Here is a 23,104-nt window from a genome sequence, read left to right as displayed (position 1 = left end):
AGGCTGTTATAACTTGAAACCTGCGTGCCCTATTTCTTGTATAACGTAACGACACCGCCAATTAGAGAACACTGAATTATCGATCGGATGAGTGATGCATAAAACCGTACGAGCAGTCTAGAGTATTTATTGGTCATGCTTCCTGCCTAGCTCAGCCAGTTAATTCCAGAAAACCAATCTCAGCCTCTGCCATATAAATTATTTATTTCAAGCATACTGGGTTTATATACAAACCAAACAGACCACCACGTACCATAAAATACATAAAATACAATTTATACAAAATTTGGCCAAGTGTGGCTGTGAATGTGTGAAGCAGTGACTAATAGACAGGGTATAATTCAAGAATGGTAAATCGTATAATAATAGTTCATAGATGAAAATGAAACTCATAATAAGAGAGACGTGAATATGAATAGTTGGGTCATTTAACAATTATACGATAAAAATAGTATTGGTATAGTAGTATTGGTCCATAAAAGGACTCCAAAGTTACCATTCATTATGCTTATCGGGACATAACCAAGGCCCAGGACAGAATGGGTTGGAGAATGCTGGTTTTCGACCTATGTTCTGTTGGGGGTAACAGGCGCAAGTAAGTAGTTAAGATGATTTTATAGGGATGTTTGTACATGCTTTGAGAATGATCAATGCTGAGTGACTAATTCAAATACAACATATTCACCACTAGATCTCTATGTTCTGAATAGGATCCGGTATAAGATTATGAATAGAACTACATAAACTTTTATAGAATTGTTTTCAAGACCTAATCTAGGATGATCTAAGTATCTGATGAACGTTAAAATTACGAAGAATATTTTGTAGCACAAAATAAGGATTTTGAAAGTGTTGCGCTCTCTGATCTCAGTGATATTCAATATATCCTCGCTCTCTGTTTATATAAAAACCAGGTGGCTGTGAAACCTCAAGATATAACTTATATCGATACATATGGAAAACATGTGGAAAAAAACTCTCAAAATATAGGAAAAAAACAAAGAAAGCCAGAGAATTTTTAGAAACTTGAAACTTCGATCAAAAACCAATCAATAGGCACAATGAATTTGATCCAATCTCTCAACAAATAAGAAAAATGATGAATAACAGAAAGGTTCGAGATAAAATCAGGAGAGTAAACAATTAAATACACATAGAGACAATGGTTATGCATGTAATGAACAACCACTGACCAAATCCTAAATCAATAGAACAGTCTGTTAGTCAATTTTGAGGGAAAACGTCTAATGGTTCATTTCATTTGAAAATATGTGTTGATAATATTGTATAGAAATAAAAGTTTTATGATTAAACGTTTAAACTCAGAAAACAGATATCTCTAAGTACATAAAAAGTCCTTCAGTGGCTTCAATTCATGCCCTTTCCTAGTTTTCTTAATATTGTAAAGTAATGAAACGTATCCTAGTGTAAAATATTCATAAATAATAACACTGTATTCTTATCAAACACTGAAATCAGGTGGAGAGCAATTTATATTTAGAAAACATTCAAAGACTGTTTCTTCTTGATTTCAGACACGTCATAAGTGAGTACAAACAATGATGTTGATGTACGGTTTTATTCTCAGGCTAACCATACTAGACGACTATTGAAAACCAGGAAACACTGCACAACACTTTCATTAGTGCATGATCTCTATTAACAGAGCAAACCTATGATCATTAGTTCTTGCGGCAAGCTCTTAACCTTCAGGTCACTGAGTTTTTATTTGATATTTTGTATGTCTAACTTTAGTCATTTTGGGGTTGATTTGTAACTGCCATTAGTATTATAGTATTGAAATTTGATGGTTCACAGCTCTAACTCCAATCAGTTTGACGATTATACAAAGTCAATGACTGTGTCAATTTCATTCAAGAAACGATAGCATTTCAACAGTAACGAATTCATGCCAAAATTTCAGAACCTCATCTGAAAGCAATTGACGAGTGAAAACGATAATACTCTTTGGTGATTATTGATTTAATTTTTAAATAAATTTTGAGGAAATCGAAGAAACATATCGACAGAATATTCAATGATCAAAGCAACCTATTTTTCTGACTGAAAATTTGTAAATCCTTAGAGTTAGTAAAAACGAAATACAAGAAAGCTCTTTGTAGCTTAGGCTTACTTGCCAGAATTGAATGGATAATATTTTTCTGTTAAATTCATTTTCATTTGAAGTGAAATTATTACTGTTCACTCAGAAGGAGTTCTGAAAAGTACTATCTTTCACTTATAGTTTATTTCAGCAGTTGAGATCATGAGTCAATTGAAGATAGACCACCATGGAAAACATGGAAGTACTGGACGACCATTTCGTCCTATTGTGGGACTCCTCAGCAGTGTGCATCCACGACCCCGCCTCACGGGATTCGAACCCTGGAGCTCTAGTGAGAAGCAGTGACCACTGGAGTTCAACCTGGTCAGTTGTGAGGTAGTAACTCACTGGTGACAATGGTCGATGTGTCGCTCAATCTCGTGGATCAGTTGAAATTAGATATTAATACCGTTGCATGACCGCTCAGTGGCCTAGTTGGTTAAGCGCCTGGTGCGAGACTGGCAGGTCCTGGGTTCGAATCCCGCGAGGCGGGGTCGTGGATGCGCACTGCTGAGCCTCACAGTGGAAAGAAACGGCCGTCCAGTGCTTCCAGATTTCCTATGGTGGTCTAGCTTCAAATGACTCATGATCTCAACTGTTGAATTTACTACAATCTCCACCAAAACCCCTTCTGATACTTACAGTTTAGTTAATTTTACTGATAAAGGCTTTTCATCTAACTGTTTAATGAGTCAATCATGGAAAAAACTTAAGATTAACGATGAAACACTATTCTATAAAGTCGCTTAGGAATTGAAAGACTGATCTCACTCGTGGTTCCATCAATAAGTGAGTCTTCTAAGTTTTTGATTCCAATCCATAGAGAACCCTTAGGTGTTCACTGCTGAGAAATCGCATATGAGGACGAAACAAGTGCCCTGTGCCTCCTCGTTCTTAATTTTATCTCACGTGACATCAGACGTTAACGAATTAAACCTAGTTATATTATTGCACATATTACGGATAATTCGGAAAACTATTGTGCTATTTAATATGAGTTGGAAGTATCTGCCTTTTTTATTACATTTCTTATTCTCATCTTTTATCTGAAATAAATCTAAACATTTCAAAGTATAGATCACAGGTTTAAATCTCTTGTGCGATTCACTTCACATATGAGCTTGGGTTCATAAAAGAGTTAGAATGGATAATCCCTAGCAGAATTTATCCAAATAACCGTAAATATAACAAACCATAAGATATACGTATGAATTAAGATACATTCACCGTAAAATTACTAGCATCATAGAACGTAGGGCCTTAGGTACTGCGCTTGAACGCGGACAGGGTCGTGGATGAGCGCTGATGAGGAGTTCCATACTAAGATGAAACGGCCGTCCAGTGCTTCCAGGTTTGCAATGGTGGTCTAACTTAGATTGGTTTGTGATTTCAATGAAATTCAACAATCTCCACCACGCCATATTGACAATAAATATTTTGATTGTGTAAGTTCAGTAGATGTTTAGATTGGTTCCATTTCAAAATCTTAATGGTTGAATATTGTTTCCTATAATGGTTTACAAATACATCATAAGATACAGTTCACCAGACCAGGTATGAAATATACATATATTGCATTGAGTACCAGTTAGCAGTGATGTAATAAAATCAAAGACAAAATGCAAAAACACACTGTGTTTTGTTTTGGGAAACATGATAATTGAGATTTGAATGCACATAACTAAATCCCATAGACTAATTTTAAGTGTAGATACATCAGTTGAAACAGGTTCTTTTGAATGAAATCTACCTTTAATGCACATCAAGAATGTGGAACGTATTCCACATAATTGAACCAGAAAAGATCATCAAGGACATAGATTCATGAAACTAGAAAATTAATGTTTTATATCAGTTATTAACTACCTTAAATTCGAATTCACTTGGTATTGTTTACTTGAATCTTCCCATTGATGTTTAGGACTGCAATTGATAAGTCACTTATTGGCATATGTGCATACTGTGCGCATTGCCTTAATTCACAAGCATTTGAAGTAAAGATGGATAGTGGCCAGCAGTGAAATCCATGACGCGCGTTTCGCCTCATTTGGGACTCGTCAGCTGGATGTACCTGCATCTCAGAGTCGACGTTCACTCTGAGACTCGAACCAAGTACCGTTCACTACAAACGCCATCGGGTTATGCATTTAGCTACTGAATCTCAACAGTCACCTGACGAGTCACAAATAGGACGAAATGTGTGTCCTGGATTCTACTGCTGACCACTATCCATCTTTGTTTATATCTTCAATTCAATTTGATATTCTGAAAACAAATCGTTGATCCAATGCAATAGTATAAGTTCTTATGAAATGCAAACATTTAATCTTTCGAATGACATGTAAAACGGATTTAGACGGTGTGATACTGCGATGCGGAAACACTCATGTTTGGTTGTTTTCTTTTTCTAGCCCTTGTGAACTAATCATGAAAAATACTGACAAAACCAATAATTCAACTAAACAGTTATATTTTCTTTTCTTTTTCTTTTACTTCATAATCATATTAGATTATTTAAGTATGTTTCATGACTAGTCGTCTAATTGTATACGTATTATAGATGATAAAGAAAAAATAAAGAACAATACATTCATTCATTAGACAAATATTCTATTTAAAAGAAAGTAGGTCAGAAAATATGATATGATGTGGATCTATTATAATATGATACGATATTTATTGAATTATTTCCAAGTTGGATAGAAGATAACTGAATAACTGAATAGATGAATACATGAATGAATGACTGAATGAGTGAGTGAGTGAGTATAGATTTGAAAAGAGTGAAAATGTCAAGACAATTTGTGAGATATGGATGATCAGCTAATGTGTTATAGATGTAATGTCAATGAAAAAGTGTAGGTTAGAAATCAATGAGATAATTTCAGAGATATTTTTCTTGTATAATCGATTATTTATTAGCACAGAGTAAAAATGTTTAGCACATATGTAATACACAAACTGGTTAGCGTTTTTATCGCACACGCAAAAACAAATACAGGAGAAGACGACCAGTGGAGAAGTAGCCTTAGCAGCAGCACTAGGTCCCAATATACATAAAGGGAAAAGTAAGATTCAACGATACAACACAACATGCAACAATCCAATTACAATTGACGGAGAAGATTTGGAAGATGTAAAATCACTTACATATCTGAGCAGCATCATTGATGAATACGGTGGATCTGATTAAGATATGAAGGTGTGGATCGACAAAGCAAGAGCAGCATATCTACAAATGAAGAACATTTGGAACTCAAAACAATTGTTAATCAACAGTACAAATGTCAAGACAGTTCTACTATATGGGGCGGAAACTTGGAGAACTACGAAAGCCATCATCCAGAAGATACAGGTGTTTATTAACAGTCATCTACGCAAAATACCTCCAGACTTTGGGATTTGCGCCTAATCTTCAAACCATTGCAAACCATTGGTTGACAGCATTGTGTTATTAAGATTAAGCATTTACTACGAAACCTGAAGGTGATAGTTCCTATAGCTGATTGTGTCGTAGAGTTCCATAACATAACGAATTAGATTTCGAATGCTCTGCTCTATTTTTCAACGATTATCAAAATTAAAATTAATTTACAATGTCGGGCCACAAAATTTAACAACTTTCACAAACTTTTGTGCAGAATTTGATACCGGCATATTTTTTCAAAAGGTCTGATAAATCTTCACTTTGTATTAATTAGTGTTCGTCATTAAAGAGTGTTAGTCACATGGAGAGATATGTGTTGCTGCTCATTATCTCAAATACGCTCTGGTTATCATTAAACATGAGAATATTGTCGATTAGTTGTTCATTATATGTGTAGTGACCTACTTTTATCGACAGAACGCGAATGGTTTAATGGAAGCAATTATTATTATAACCAATTGTACCAGGGATTGTTTTACTGTACTTGTTTGTTTAACTGTACTAAAAACATACATTCTTCCGTTGATTATGACCTTGCAGGCACTTACGTTTGCTCAGTGATTCCGCTTGTACTCCTTTGGCACGATCTCGGTATTCTTTCGATACTACGAGATCGCCATCAAAAGTATCTTGCTACAACCTTCAATCGCCTTCTGATTTCTGGTTTACTCGGAGGTTTGGCCTGTTCTGGTACGCAACCTTCTTATAAAGGTGATCATAGTCAACGGCGACTCGACGCCACACTACATATGTATGGCTGACGTTCATGCAGGAGAATTTGATCAATTCTGAAGACTCAATAAAACAATTATTGATTAAATCCAGGTATTCAGTTAATGAACGGTTCTATTGTTGACTAGTACCGTGGAGATTTTAAAATTTGAAGAAAAACAATACTCGACTAGGGTATTATTTATAAAATGTCAAATCAGTTTTTACCTTGACAATTATTATTACAAATCAATTTAATGAACAGTCTCTAACCATAACAACATGGATTGAATGATTGAGTAATAATTATTTGTTGACTGTGATAACTTATGTAAAGTGATAGAACAATCAACTGGTCTCTATGTTTGAATTAGTCATTTCAATTGGCTTAATTTGCGTATAAGTTCTTTGTTGTTATACTAAAAGGATGGTAAATAGATAACGATGGTGAATAAAGAGTTGTGTTTAGTACTCTTTTAGTACATTTGTCTGATCAGTTAGTAGTGACTAATGTCATGTTTTTTTAATCCGATATTGCTCAGTGAATTCTGTCTAACAAATTAAAATGTTACCACTCGTCTGACCGATTTCAATTCAAACATGTTATGTTGTGCTGTTAGCTGGTGAAAGTTTATCAGCTGGATATCCTGGACACAGGTTTTGTGGTACTTGGTACTTGTCACCATTGAGTACACCTGGAATCATAAAAAAATTAATCCTCCTAACAGTATTTGAACCCATTCGATCCAGCTTCACAGATATTACTAATTAGTTGTTTGGGCAACAATTGACCCTTTTACTTTAGACATATACTGTTAGGTCCCGATAAACATAATGAATGGTAACTTTGGAGTCCTTTTATGGACCAATACTACTATACCAATACTATTTTTATCGTATAATTGTTAAATGACCCAACTATTCATATTCATGTCCCTCTTATTATGCGTTTCATTTTCATCTATGAACTATTATTATACGATTTACCATTCTTGAATTATACCCTGTCTATTAGTCACTGCTTCACACATTCACAGCCACACTTGGCCAAATTTTGTATAAATTGTATTTTATGTATTTTATGGTACGTGGTGGTCTGTTTGATTGGTATATAAACTCAGTATATTTGAAATAAATGATTTATATGGCAGAGGCTGAGATTGGTTTTCTGGAATTAACTGGCTGAGCTAGGCAGGAAGCATGACCAATAAATACTCTAGACTGCTCGTAATTTCTTATTGCACAGTCAATCCGCTTGTTCCCATCTGAGTCCTCGTTCACTTCACTGTGAATGAATAATTTAATTAATATTGTCACCTATGATATTTATTATTATACACTAATAAGTTGGTCACATACAATAAGTTATTGTCAGATTTAGGGATCTTTTGTTGAGATTGTTACTTAATTACTTACTTACGCCTGTTACTCATAATGGAGCATAAGCTGCCGACCAGCATTATCCAACCCACTCAGTCTTAGGCCTTCTTTTCTAGTTCCAGCCAGTTCTTGTTCATTTTTCCCATGTCTATCTCCATTTCCCGGGGTAATGTGTTCTTTGTTCTTCCTCTCCTCCCTTGGCCTTCAGGATTCCATGTGAGGGCTTGTCTTGTGACACATTTGGGTGCTCTCCTCAATGTGTGTCCTATCCACTTACAGCACTTCTTTCTAATTTCTTCCTCCACTAGGATCTACTCTGTTCTCTCCCACAGTAGGTTGTTGCTGGTAGTGTCTGACCAACGGATCCGAAGGATTTTGCGTAGACAACTGTTAATAAACACCTGTATTTTCTGGATGATGGCTTTTGTAGTTCTCCAAGTTTCCGCCTCATACGGTAGAACTGCCTTGACGTTTGTATTGAAAGATTGTAGTTTCTTTTAAATAGTTGAATTCATGAGTTTGATTAAGGCTAGATCACCATGAAAAATCTGTGATCGCTAGAGCATAGGTTTTCCATGGTGATCTAACTTTAATCCACTCATAAATCCAACTATTAAATAAGTTATTGATTTATTCATTGGTGAATTTGACTCATCTATGGTCGTTAAAAATAAAAAAATTTGTGTCATCTGAAATATTGATCAATGTAAATTAAATCAATATAAAGATAAATCTTTTGAAATATTGTATCTATCTAGTCTTAATATGAAATGTTTGTCTATCTATAAGCTTGAGGGAACTGATGCTGCCTAACGGCTTCTATCCTGTGTCACTCAGCTTCACAGTCAGTTACGTTACCACTGAGATATCTGGGCCGCGACTGACATCCTGTAGAAAAGAGGTGTATTTGTAATTGATTGATCAATGGGTGTTGATTAATATCATGTATGTCAGGTTCTTCTTAGTGCAGATTGAATCCTATTGACCAAGTTGCAATATAGCCAAGTAGAACGAAACCTACGTCCACGGTTTCTTGCTGGATACCTCCAACCACCATCCTATCTCAGCATAGTGCATACAATGTCGAGTCATCTAGACTGATGGCTACATCGCAACTTGGTCGATAGGTTTTGATCTGCACTAAGAAGGACAATGCATGAGGTTGATCACCACCCAATGATCAATAAATTGTAAAGTTCTCTATCTGTTTAACATATTCTTTTTTTCCGTTTTTAGTTGTACATTAGGAAACTTACTTTTGAATTATAACACGTAAATGGCATAGTTCTCTTTCATGAAGATGTTGTTAAAACCCAAAGTCTTCTGATCACCTTTATCAATAATGTAAGCATATTTGAGATGGGATTCTTTTCCTTGAAATTTAAATTGTTGATTCAGAACTGGTCTACATCTTCACTTGAATTAATAGTAGAGAGTGAAATAGTTGAGTGTATCGATCATATTCATTATCTTGAAAGTCTCATCAACACCAGTCGATTAGTGTCGTTTTAAATCTCAACGTAGATTCGAAATGCTCAGTTGGGTTAAAGAACATTACACCTGTGATCTAGGCAAGATTCACTTCTATCAATGAAACCACGAGCTTGCAGTAAAACACTTGAATTAATACAGGGCCACATTGCAAATTGGTCGATAGCATTCGATCTGCACTAAGAAGGACTTGACACACATGACACTGATCACCACCCAGTGATCAATCAATTGTGAGTATATCTCAGTCCTATAAAAGGTCGGTCACAACCCGGATAGCCCAGTGGTAACGTACCTGATTGTGGAGCTGAGTGACACGGGATGGAATCCGTCATGGAGCACCATTTCTCAAGATTACAGGTACACCATGCTGACGAGTGCCAAGTAGCACGATACCCGGGTCCAGAGTTTCCTGTTGACTACCTCCAACCACCATCCTATACAGGGAATCAAATCACACTCATCATACTGAATTGATACAAAAAATTTTGAACTAAATAATGTCATCTTTTTTCCTTATGAACATTATTTTAACATGTATTCAATGAAGAAACAAAACAAAGAAGTCTCGATATGTCAACAACTAAATAACTGATTTTATATATCTTACGATTTGTTTTTATATTTTCACTATTTTCAAATCTATACGCACTCATTCATTCATTCATTCATTCATTCATTCATTCATTCATGTATTCATTTATTCATTCATCCATCAGTTATTCAGTTATCTTCTATTCAACTTGGAAGTAATTCAATAAGTATCGTATCATATTATAACAGATCCACATCATATCATATTTTCTGACCTACTTTCTTTTATACAGAATGAACATTTATCTATTGAATGGATTATTATCAATATCATATATATATAAGAAAGCCATGATTGTCTTAAAATGTCAAAAAAATGACCCGATGTTTAGTAACTAATCGAATGATTTTGAAAATTCATTTGTTTAACTAAAGCATATAATAGAGATTTAGGTATAAATAAAAACATTTCATGGCTCAATATTCAAGTTGAAGAAACTGTTGTACGGTGTTCCATACATTTGAGGTTGATGAAATCTTACTTTGAATAGCCGGTTGGCTTATTTGGATTAGATTACACTTTCCAAGGTTCACCAACCCACCACGTAGACGTGATTTTGTGAGATGATCGTTGGAATCCCCGGGTTTCGGTGCATAATCGTCGCATGTATAGTTTACATACATATTAGTTACACACAAGATCGCACCGTTACACAAAGGTATAATTATCCAGTGAGCAAACAAATGTGACATACACACTGATTATGCACAAATTTTCACTCATGCATCCTGTAGCATACATGTAGGTATATTCATCAATCTGGAAGGGTAGATCTTCACCGCTTCCTTCGAATGTAATTGCAACAACTGACTGTCCATTACACATTACATGCATACTACTGGTATAAAGACTTTCTTCCATTCATTTCATAACATACACATACAATCATAAGCACTTTCTGAGGGGGGGGGTTGATAGTCTCTTCTCATTAGTATTTAGCATCGTATCTTTTTATTATGTCTTGGACGTGATGGTTTAGGTCGCTGATTTTATTAGACATAGGGCAAGGATCTCATTCTACGTTCGTTTTGCGAGTCCAGCGTATACCTTTTTAAAGTACATACATACAGAACTACACAAACCGAGATTTATGCAATTCAAACACTTAAGCATACATATCGGGCAGGTCGTCAAGATTTTTAAAGCGCTGAAAAGTGAACTGTGAGTAATCCAAGTTCAATATAGGATTAGTGGATTAGTTCGATCTCTGCTGGTCGCCCGAATTAGCTAACAAAGTTGCTCTTACTACCCATCAGCGCCACATAGAGGCTCTGAGTCGGATTTCGATCCCCTTTTTACGCTACTACCATTACTACTACTCCTACTACTACTCCGACTATTTTCTTCTTACCAGTGAAATATCTATCTTTAAATATTATATTAGTAGTAACTTAACATTTTCCAAAATAATATCTATGTGAATTGAATTTTACATAAAATTTCAATCCCTGAATTGTGATCAATGCGATGCTTGTTTAATCTTTTAGTGTTGGTCGAAATCTATCGATCTAGCTGCAATGTACTCACTAGTTTAAGTGAATTTATATGCCTTACAATATTGAAAACTAGGAAGTCTTGAGTGGTTATTTTATCGTAGTATACAAATTATCACCATTGTACATCCAAGTATCTAAAACAAATGAAACCCAGAGTCTTCAGTTCTTGGAAAGATAGAGAGCTTAATCTTTAGGCTACTGTGTCAGAATCGAGTAGTACACATTTTAACGTCAGTCATTTTGCAATATTGCGCGATTATCATACACCGATCAGATATATAAGTAACTGCAAACATGTTCTACGTCCTATTCAGGAAGATATGGGAGGAGGAACAAGTGCTTATCGACTGTAGAGAAGGACACCTCATCGAGATACCAAAGAAAGAGATCTGAGTAAATGCGAGAACTACTGGGGCACCATATTACAGTCAGTACAAGGAAAGGTATTCAACAGAGTGTTGCTGAACCTGAAGAAAGACTCAGTAGACGTCCAACTTCAAGATCAACAGTCTGGATTCCGTAAAGATCATTATGAAACCTTTTTCGACACTATGATGTACCTGAGAAGACTGTCAACATCATCCGGAATTCATACAAAGGATTACACTACAAAGTCGTGCGTGAAAGTCACCTGACAGATGCATTCTAAGTAAGGACACGAGTCAGACAAGGCTGCTTACTCTCCCCCTTCCTCTTTCTTCTGGTGTTCGACTGAATTATGGAAACCTACACATCTGACGTGAAGAACTGGGTACAGTGTACAGGTTGGATACAACTAGACGATTTCTGCAACGTAGATGACCTGGCCCTTGTAACTCATACATATCAACAAATGCAGGTCAACACAAACAGTGTAGCAGCAGCCTCTAGAGCAGTAGATCTCAATATACAAAAAGGAAAAAGCAACATTCTCAAATACATTACGCAGAACAACAATCCAATTACGATTGACGGAGAAACTCTGGAACAGGTGGGAAGTTGTGGCATCAGACCTCGAAGTCACTAATTTCTAGTCTGAGCCATATCGGTAGATGCAGACTACTTGATTGGGGTCCGCGTGACTATCGTAACCAATGGTTGGAGACTGGATGACATGGCTCAGAGTCGATCACAATAGTGTAGGTGTATACGCTCTTTGTCTTCCCTTACCCTATGAGATTAAAATTGTTTCATATCTTTCTTTCTACAAACTAATTCTTTCTTCTTGTACTACGTCCTTATTTACAATCTTTCTTTTATATATTACCACTACTGAATTAACTACTTGTATGAATTCAGTGTTCATCTTGTTGTGCTAACGAAGTATGCAACTTGTAACTGACTGACTGGGGTGGAAATTTTCACGTAACTCTTGAGCATCATCGATGAACTTGGAGAATCTGATTCAAATGTAAAGGCAAGGATTAGCAAATCAAGGACAGCATTCCTACAGTTGAAGAATATATGCAACACAAAACAACTGTCAACTAGTATCAAAGTCGCAATCTTCAATACGAACGTCAAAACAGTTCTACTGTACGGAGTTGAAACTTGTTGAACTACCACAACCATCATCAAAACACTGCGAATATTTGTAAACAATTGTTCACACAAGATACTCAATGTCCGTTGACCGGATACTATTAGCAACAGCTTACTTTGAGATAGAACAAACCAGCTTGCAGTTGATTAGGAAATTAGGAAAAGACGCTGGAAGTGTTGGTTGGGATATACATCGAGAGAGTCATCGAAGTGTATCACGAGGCAAGCGCTAATTTGTAATCTTGTAGAGAATTTGAAAAGAGGAAGGTGAAGGAATACACTGATTCGAAAATAGGAAGCAGATATGGAAAGGATGAATAGGAAGTTGAAATAACTGTAAAGGATTCCCTAGGACAGAGTTAGAAAGAAAATGCTGCTGAACGGCCTATGCTCTTTTATGAGGGATAACAGTAAGAAAGTAATTTTCCACTTAGATCAATGATATTTATTTCACGTCCTGGGTACCTGAAGCCAGTTACTAAAAAAATCTTAGGACAATCCTAATACTTTCAATTCATAATGAAAATCACATCGTGTAATCATTTACTCGTCATGTTCGAATTGATAGAATATGACCATTCTTCCTAAATATTCAAAACTTTGTCCTATTACATCATTTATAAGTTATAGAAACACATTGTAATTTGAATATTCTTTTATTGTAAATATGCACTCAAAGTATTCCGTCCTACTAATATCATTTGTCAGTAGTCAAAAACAGGATTATTGTTCTTTACTTTCAAACATCAAATTTTGAAATTATTTTTAAGAAACGATTAATGAATCAACACGAACTGTATTTAATTTTTCTAACAGGTTTTATTGTTTAGTTTAATGAACTTAATAAAGATGGGCTTAATTCCTATAATATATTCGTTACAGGCTAACCTCAGTTAGAATACTAATGTGAATCAGAGAGCTTTGAACAGCTGTTTCTTCATACCACGGAATTCTTCTGTAATAATCACTCATGAACAACTCACGGAACTAAACTCAAGACATTGAGATCTAATAGTGAACATTTAAATCTTAGTCTTAGTCTTGTCAACATGTAATGCATATGATTCTCATTTCAACTAATTTTTAATATAAAACAAAAACTAATCAATACCAATGATAACAACCATTTCCTTCTCAGCATTATACAACTATACATCTTTCATAACTTTAAATACATGCAACAGTATGCAACCATCGGCAGTCACAAATAAAAAAATGGAAGGAGCAAAGGAAGTGATTATTGGGTAAACAATTGATTAAGCTCAACCATTGAAATTACTACAATCTCCACAAAAAAACCCATCTGATATTAATCACTAGTGACTGGCTTCAAGAGGTATATCCTGGAGTTCTAGTGAGAAGTAGTGACCAGTGTAGTTCAACCAGGTCTGTTGTGATATAGTAACTCACTGAAGATAATGGTGAATGTGTCGCTCAGTTTCATGCATTAGTTGAAGTTAGACATTAACACCGTTGGATGCCGGTTCAGTGGTCTGGTGGTTTAGTGCTCGCGCGCGAAACCAGTAGGTTCTGGGTTCGAATCCCTTAGGGGGCGAGGTTGTGGATACGCACTGCCGAGGAGTCTCACGATAGGAAGAAATGGTCGTCCAGTGCTCCCAGGTTTTCCATGGTCGTCTAACTTCAATTGACTCTTGATCTTAACCATTGAAATTATGATGTTGTTTACATCATTATTTTCATTTATAATTGTAGTATATAATCAATAGAATCATATAATCAATATTTTGAATGTTAGCTTAATCAATAAAATCGATATTTCGTCTCCTCATTATTTTTATTTTCTATCCTTATGTTTACATACAATATTTATTGATTAGTAAATATATTTATAATAATAAATTAACCAATCAGAATGTGAGAATATTTTTAACCAATCAACAAATAGAGAAATAGAATAGTATCATGTAATTTGAAATTTAAATTTTGGATTCATTTGAATTTTATTTTATACAGTAAAATAAAGAATCATTATTGAATTAATAAAAATCAATAATTATTATTATCATTGATTTATAAGAATAAATAAAAGGTATGTTGAATAAAGATTTTTCATCTACATATTTTTTTCTTTGTTTAAACTTTTCTTAATAATTTTAAGATGAGTTTTCTGAAGTTCTATTAAGTATAACATGACCAGTGGAGTCAAATCGTGGATGATTGCGCAATATTGTAAAATGGTTGAAGTTAGACATTAACACTCATGGATGCTGGACAGTTCAGTGGTTTGGAGAATAAGAGTTCACTTTGGGTATCAAATGTTATGAGTTTTAATCCGTTTGATTTGAAATCGTGAATGCGCACAGCTGAAGTGTCTTATACTGGAATGAAAAGGCTGTCCAATGATTCTAGGGTGGTCTAGTTTAAATCAACTCATGTATCCAAAGATCAAATAATTCCAAAAGAAATATTAAATCAATATGAAATTGAATGGGTATTCTGTTATTTGATTTGACTTTAATTTGAAATCAGTTAAAAGATAATAATGGAATTTAATGAAAAGAAGATAGGAATTTACTAATTTTTCTAAAAACCATAGCATTTTTTAAAAATTATTAATCGATCGCTCAATAATCATAGAGTTACAATGATATTGCTGTTGTCATGACGACTTATATATATTTATATACTGTTCATCTGTACAAGTGATGTTTTTTCAAAGACCATATAAAATCAAATCACTATCATTTTAATGATCACTAAACATTTTGAAGTACTGAGTAACTATTTAAATAAAGTTTTCTATGGGTATATAACAATAACCATCGTAAAAGAACATTAAACATTTAGATACTTTGTTAAGAATGATAGTAATAAAATAGTACGGAAGATAAGTTAGAAGAATCTTACTAAGGAACAATTTTTCGAATGATTAACTTTTAGGAATATTTTTACCAAGACAAATAATTACAAGTTAATCAAAGATAATAAAGACTGATTTCAACTCTGAGATGCAGGTATATCTAGCTGATTATTGAGTAAACGTCAAAAATTGTATAGAAAAACAAGGGTATGTATAGTTTTTAGTATTAGCTATGACATTATTATAGTCCAGCCAATCCACAAGTAATAAAGTTATACCATTAACCAAACATAACATACCACATTGGTACTGTAGAAGACTCTATCAGGTTCTGATTAGATGGAATCTCTTCGGCTCCTTTGTAGCCTCTGGAGGCTTAGTAGTATTTTACAGAACCGCTCAAACGAAACTAATCATCATTATTGATAATCGATTAAATTTTATAAACTCACATCGCAAATGAATTAGTAATCGTATAGTTTTACCTAATATGCTTTGTATCTATTATCGTAATACTTTAAATTTCTATATGAGTTCGTCTTGTTGTCCGTTTGTAAGCTTATTTTAATCTTAATTCTACATTAGTTGAAGTTTTATTTACCATATTTTGTATTAGTAATTGTAATAGTTTATTTTCTTAAAGTCTCTCCCCAGTTAGTATTACAGTATTACTCACAAAACGATTGTATTGTATTTTGTTGCTCAAACTTAATAAAACCTCTCTACATTTAAAAATTATTCCGTATGTTTTAAAACCAAATACTTAGGTTTTTATTTAAGCTCAACAGATAATGTGATTGCAAAAACTTTACGATATTAATTAAAGTTTTGTGGAATAGTTCCTCTTAAACTACTTGTTTGTTAATAAGTAGTCTAGAAAAGGATATGAATAAAGTACACAGTCATTTCAGCTGCTTACTGTTGACAGTTTAATTGTTCAATTCATCGCATCTATTTTACTTAATCTAATTTTTTAAATAACAGTGTTTGGATGACTCCTTTATTCCTTCCTTAGTTTATCCAATTTTGAATGAGTCTTCAAAATACTGAGCATCGTTTCACCTTAGTTAAATAATCATTCCATAGATGTTTCATTCTAGTATGGGGTTCCTCACAGCTATATCAATCATCAGTTTATTTGAAGACAAATCGTTGAGAAACTGCTTTGTACCTAATGAGATTTTATATGATTTCAAATGTAAAGTAATGAACACGTTTGTGAACATTCATCATACTATGAAAGCCACAGATTTATTTATCAGTATATAGTTATGGAGATTGTTGAGTTTGGATTGATATAATGAATGTGAGACAACTTTCGGAAACCTGGGAGTACTGGACGGCTGTTTCATCATAGTATGGGATTCCTCACTAGTGCTCTTCCACGACTCTGCACTCGGGACTCAAACCCAGGGCTTTATGTCTCGAGTGCAACCGCTTAAACTGTAGATCACTGAGCTGGGATCCAACGGTATTAATGTCTGACTTTCAATCAATCCACGATATTGAGCGACCGTCTACCTTTGTCTTCTGGGAGTAACTGGCTCACAACAAACACGTTTGAACTGCACTTGTCACGTATTTTCACTGGAACTCAAGGAAACCCATGTATTTGTCAATTATAATTTCTCCCGCAGTTTTGCCTTACAAAAGTAAACAGTAACACTATCAATTTGATTCTGAACAAATAACCTATTTACATTCTTAAAACAGGACTGAAGGGTTAGGTATACGATTAAAAGTATAATTCAGTAAAATATAGTTTATTATCTTGTCGACTGTAACTTATTTTCAAAAATTCTGGTGAAATCGTTAAGTTGAGTATTCCATGATTAATCACTTATAAATTGAAATAAATTATACTTTATTCAAATTGAAATAAATGTATTTGACATATTAGATAAGGTTGATATGAAATGAATTTTTATCTTTTGTATTGGTTGTTTGAATCTTCCCATTGATGTTTAGGACTTCAACCAATATGCGTGTTTTGTGAGGATTGTCACGATATTGCCTTAAGTTAGATGTATTATGAGCAGTGATAGATAGTGGCTAGCAGTGGAATCCAGGACGCGCGTTCCGTCCTATTTATGAGTTTTCAGTAGGATGTACGTACATACAGGAATTAATGTTCACTCCAGAACCCGAAACCAGTAGTGTTCGCTTCAAACTCCATCACATTATCCACCAAGCTACTGAGTCCAGATAGCCACTAGCTTGTGCAATGCGGTGAAGTTTCAATTCATCTTTGTATTGATACATCTAACTGACGAGCCCTAATTGGGACGAAACCCGCATCCTGGATTCCACCGCTAACCAACATCTATCTCTGCTTATAAAATTTACATTTGCCTAAATATTATTATCTCAAACGGGTTGTTTACATTCAAGTGAACTAGTTTACTTCAATTATAAAATATAAATTATTCTCTTTTCATGTAAACAAGAATTAATTGACTGATAAAATGAACTTTCAATTTATTCTATTCTTGTTCAATTTCATTATTATTTCAATTTGATTCTCCATGACCTTGTATGATAATCGGATGTTGAATTAAAAAAAAAGAAAGAAAACAGATCGCTATTTTAAGGTTACACCTTTTTAGTTTTATCTTTGTTGTTTTAACAAACAAAATTTTGTCAGAAGGGGTATTGTGGAAATTTTAATAATTTCAGTAGTTGAAATCATGGGTCAATTGAAGCTAGATCACCATGGAAAACCTGGAAGCACTGGACGGCTGTTTCGTCTCATACTAAGAGGCTCATGATTTCAACTAGTGAAGCAAAATTTTGTTAATTAATATCTAAATGAAATGGGTAAAGAATATTTCTATTACTATTAGCCCATATATTAATATTATTAAGGAAAAGGGTAATATGAATCATTATTGTGAACGATCACTCAGGTGGAGACATCCAATTTACAGAAAAAAACAAAGTATCTTGGTAAAATATGAGTATCATAAACTGAATACGTGACTTGCAAATTTTCATCATTTGTCCTTAACAATTCTTCTCTATTTCCATTTCTGTTCTCTTCAACTCAATGTTTTTAACCTTCTGTTGCCAGATCTTCCACTTTCAATTGGTGTTATATACTACTTATGTCGACGGACATAAGTAGCATCCACAAAAACATAAGTAATGACTCTTTAGATAAATCAGTTTGTATATACTTTGAATGAGTAATGAAATTTGATTGTTTGAATCCATTGATTATTTCCATTACCTTTTTAAAAAATCGTTTTTTTTTTAAAAAAACGAGCGATTTAGCTCATTCTGTCATTTAGTTTGCATCAAAAACGTTCTATTTTTATATATTTGTTAAAATTAATAAATTATGGCATGTTCTTAGTCGGCCCTCTCTCTTTCGAAATGCTCTAACATGGTCACGCGTATGCAGTCACTGTCACGGAAGATCTATTCACCGCATTTTCGCGAATGTCCGTCGTTTCAACCTGGTTGGTGGATATGAAGCATCCGCCAAGAGGAATTGGAAACCCAGATTCCAAACCGACGATATACATGGACTCCAAGATACTGAAGGAGCGAATGACGTACGAAACCATTGCTGGTCACTGGCTTCTATGGGGCTGTGTATTCTGACGTTGCTCTACTGCCTTGTAAGTCAGACCTTTAGGTCGAAAGCTTGGGGTATGGCCTCCTAAGAGAAACACGTGCTTTGGTCTGTGAACCCGGGTAGCATCACAGCTCACGCACAAATCAAGTGACTTGTTTGGCGTCATGCATTCGGTGACCCTTTGTACCCATATTTGTGTTTTCAAATAAATAAATAAATAGTATGTTCTTAACCTTTATTTTAATTAATTATTCACGAGAATTATTGATTTAAATATTAGAAGTACTCAAGAAAACTCTTATGAAATTCTAATAATCGCAATGAGAGTAAACACTAGCTTCACTGAACCTTATTTATTCACTGTCTAGAAATAAACTATACCGACAATGTTGAACAAATTTTTAATTAATCATTAGATTCTTTTTAGTTATAAAATACTTTGTAGCAAGGGAGTTCATAAGATTCTAGTCGATTAACAGGGAATGTTTCCATGCCGGAAATCGAATCAGTAGATGAAAATTGCGAAGTGCCTAATGAATAAAATGGTTCATATGACTGAAAAGCAAGTTCTTTTTGTTGAGACAGGATATTCACGTTAGTAATGTTTTAGAGGGTATCATATAGCTTCTATGTGTTTTTTTGTGTTCTCATGTCGTGAAACCTAAAAATGTCGCTTTTACATGACAACTATGTGATGGTAGACGTTTCTTCAAAGATTCAAGTATTCCATCCAGTCATCTGAGTACATAGTAATTCCAGGTACTACGGAAGTTTTGTAATGAGAACAGTATTGTAGCTTGTCTATCTGGAACAAATTCAAAGTAGTCCTTTCCAAGTTACGTATTCCAAATCCTTAAAATCTATTGTGATTAAAGTGATGGACTACCGGTTTAGGGTGCTTTGAACTTCTCTGCCGTCTGAAATCTTATTCGTTCGTTTTTATAACTTACTTCTACAGCTTTCGATAAAATCTGAAGGTCAATGATTCCAAAATAATGTGCTGAGAATCTTTTAACTGCAGTGAGATAGCTAGATAGTACTTCTTTGATTTTCACTCGTTAAATCATCTGATATCAATTCGCGATATGAATTACCAATGCTTTATATTCAACCTTATTTTGCTAATTTATCGAAAGGTTGAAGAATAATGTCTAATAAAACATTGAGGGTCCATAAATATTAGTTAACTAACCTGGATGTAAAAGTTCAGAATATATGTATTTTCAGTACAGGGGGGGGATTAATTGAGGTTGTAGAACCTTTATAATTTAAACAACGAACTGATTTTAGCTAGACCTTCACTAGAAGCATTGAACAACTATCTCACCCAACTATGAAATTCCTCAATAGTGAACATACACTACCACGCTACAAGAGACCGAACTCAGGAATTCCTGTCTTGCGTAAGAATGCTTAATTTCTAGACTATTAATCCAACATCTAATATAATAATTCACTAGTAAATTTACTCAGATTATAGTTACTCTAAATGTCAATAGTATCGATAAGGGAATGAAATCCAGTCAACTGGGTATGCGTTAAACTGAATAATCATTGCTTTTTTGTTGGACTTTAGTTTCTTTGTTCATTGACTATAACCGGCAAATTACTCATGATCATACTAATTAGGCATGATCAATATTTTACAAAACATGAATAACTTAAATTTAGCACACCCCATTTGAAAAGTTATCTGATTAGTTGTTTTATTAACGGAAATTTGTTCACTTGGGATTTAAGGCTTGATTTTATGTACAAAATTTCAAATTGATCGTCATATCAGTTGTTATGTTATAGAATGGATTAATTCATCTTCAGTATTTTGTTTATTGTTACGAAATAATGATAATTTTGAATTTATAGATGTAGATTTTAATGAAGGAGTTATGGAAAATGGGTTATTTATTTGTTTAAACACATATCTATCAGTACAAAGAGGCAACGAATACATATGTGCCATACTTCGTAATTCGATTTGTGTGAAGGCTGGAGTACGACTCGGTCACCCAAACCGAAGCAAATGATTTTCTTAGAGGTCCACGTTCTGAGCCTTTGACCTACAGGTCTAATCCACAAGGCAGTGGAGTGACGTAAAGAGATACAGTCCCATGATAGCCGGTAACCAGTAATTGGTTTATACGCCATTTGTTCCTTCAGGATACTGGGGCTTATTTGCACTATTGGTTTGGAATCAGGGTTTTCCAACTCCCCTAGACGCTTTTTCCTTATCCACCAACCAGCGCTGGACATTCGTTTTTTGTCCTCTCAATTTCGTAAACAACATGCCCGTTACAAGAATGCAGTGAATAGGACAATGATTCTATACGCGTGGCCATATGAGAGCATTTCGGGAGGAAAAGCTGTCTTTCTCCACTCGCGACCATACTAGAGAATTGAATGGAAACGATCATTCGTACTCTTAAACTAGTTGTTCTTGTTATGTCTAGAAAAATGGTGTCTACGTCATATTACTGGTCAGATTGTGATTGGCAGTAGTATCGCTCATGTGACGAAGAAAATGGAAGTGATTGATATTACACACATGAACACTTATAAAGTAATATGAGGATAGTTAGTATATGACGCTTGTTTTACTGACGAATAATAAACAAGTAGAAAAGTTATGATGAGGTTACTTACAGCTCTTTCAGGTATGTCATGCCCAACACTATCTGTTTTCAGTCCGTTCTTATAATGGGTGAATACTCCATATTTAAATATAATTTTCATTAAAGATTTCATAACAAGTGAATGCAGTTTTCTTAAACTGTCTACTAAGAACATATTCAGTTGGGACGTTAGGACATGAAGCGAAATCTTTAATAAAGATTACATTTATTTATGCAACACTAACCCACTAAATGAATAGAAATTTGATTAATATTACCACGTACACAACATTTAGTGAAGATTGAAAGCGTTACTAATAACCTCATTTAAAAATATTCAATTTGTAGATCCTTGTAATTCACTGTTTTAAAAAGTTCGACATCATTTAAACATAAGTTAGGTATTTTAATTTGTACTACTATGTAGTCTGAGTAATCTCATGTCATTCATACACACAGACTCACCAAATGTTGATATTCTTTCAAGTTAATGACATCGGTTAATCAAACAAGAGGACAATAGATATCGGTAGTTATTGATTACATAGATGTTAGACAGAAGAGTGTACAAAAACGAATAGGAATAGAAAAGAGAGGAAAGGAACAAAGTGAAATAAAGAAAACGAGATTATTGAGCACTTTTATATAATGTGTGTGTGTCTAATGAATAACGATAGCATTATAATTTAAGAGGTGTTGTGGAGACCAAATGGATAAGTAAGCTATATTTATCACAAACTGACCTTAGTTCGAGTATCATTTAAGACCAGGACCCACTAGACAGTTACTTTTAAAGAACATGAGACCCAGAATGAGAACCCACAATTTCACCATAGATTATATTCAGGAACTTCACGTTCACCAGCGAGCGATTAACTATCAAAATTCTTTGTTCAATGTCTCCAAAATAATCCTCCAGCTAAAATATAACAATGAGCTCATTAATGAATTACTCAAAGATGTTTCTAAAATTCTCGTATGAAGTCTAAGCCGTTGGAGGTTAAACAAGCTAGGTGTGAAACATTTGGCGACAGTTATACTGGATGATCAGCACTCTATGTCGTAAAATGACTGAAATTGGAAGTGTATCAATAAATACTGAGCCTATGAATGTAATATTTAAGTGTTCTCAGGAAGACTTGAAATTCCTAAGACTAATCCCTGGTGGGGTCGTTGGTGGACACTGTTAAGCGATCCCATACTAGCCTGAAAAAACTATCTAGTCATTCTCTGTGTTGCTTAAGCTAACATCGTGCAACATACAAAATACCAGTAATCATTGGTCCACTGAGTTTGACTAATTTAAAATGATAGATTGTTGAGGTGCTTAAGATAATTTAATTTTCCAACTCCACTACTCTAGAGAATA

At 34.3% G+C, this 23,104-nt stretch overlaps 1 protein-coding gene across 2 annotated transcripts in view; it reads left to right on the top strand.

Annotated features, from left to right (window-relative positions):
- The first annotated feature begins 14,677 nt into the window (after positions 1-14,677).
- The window catches only part of MS3_00009044 (uncharacterized protein), a 35,778-nt gene continuing 27,351 nt past the window's right edge, over positions 14,678-23,104 (top strand). For both annotated transcript variants that reach the window (XM_012939329.3, XM_051217377.1), the window contains exon 1: positions 14,678-14,775. The gene's annotated coding sequence lies outside the window, so the exon portion shown is untranslated. The remainder of the gene's footprint in view (positions 14,776-23,104) is intronic.

The sequence above is a fragment of the Schistosoma haematobium genome, chromosome 5 (assembly GCF_000699445.3).
Source record: "Schistosoma haematobium chromosome 5, whole genome shotgun sequence".
NCBI lineage: Eukaryota > Metazoa > Platyhelminthes > Trematoda > Strigeidida > Schistosomatidae > Schistosoma > Schistosoma haematobium.
The sequence above is the reverse complement of the archived record's forward strand: the minus strand, read 5'-3'. Positions and strand labels throughout refer to the sequence as shown.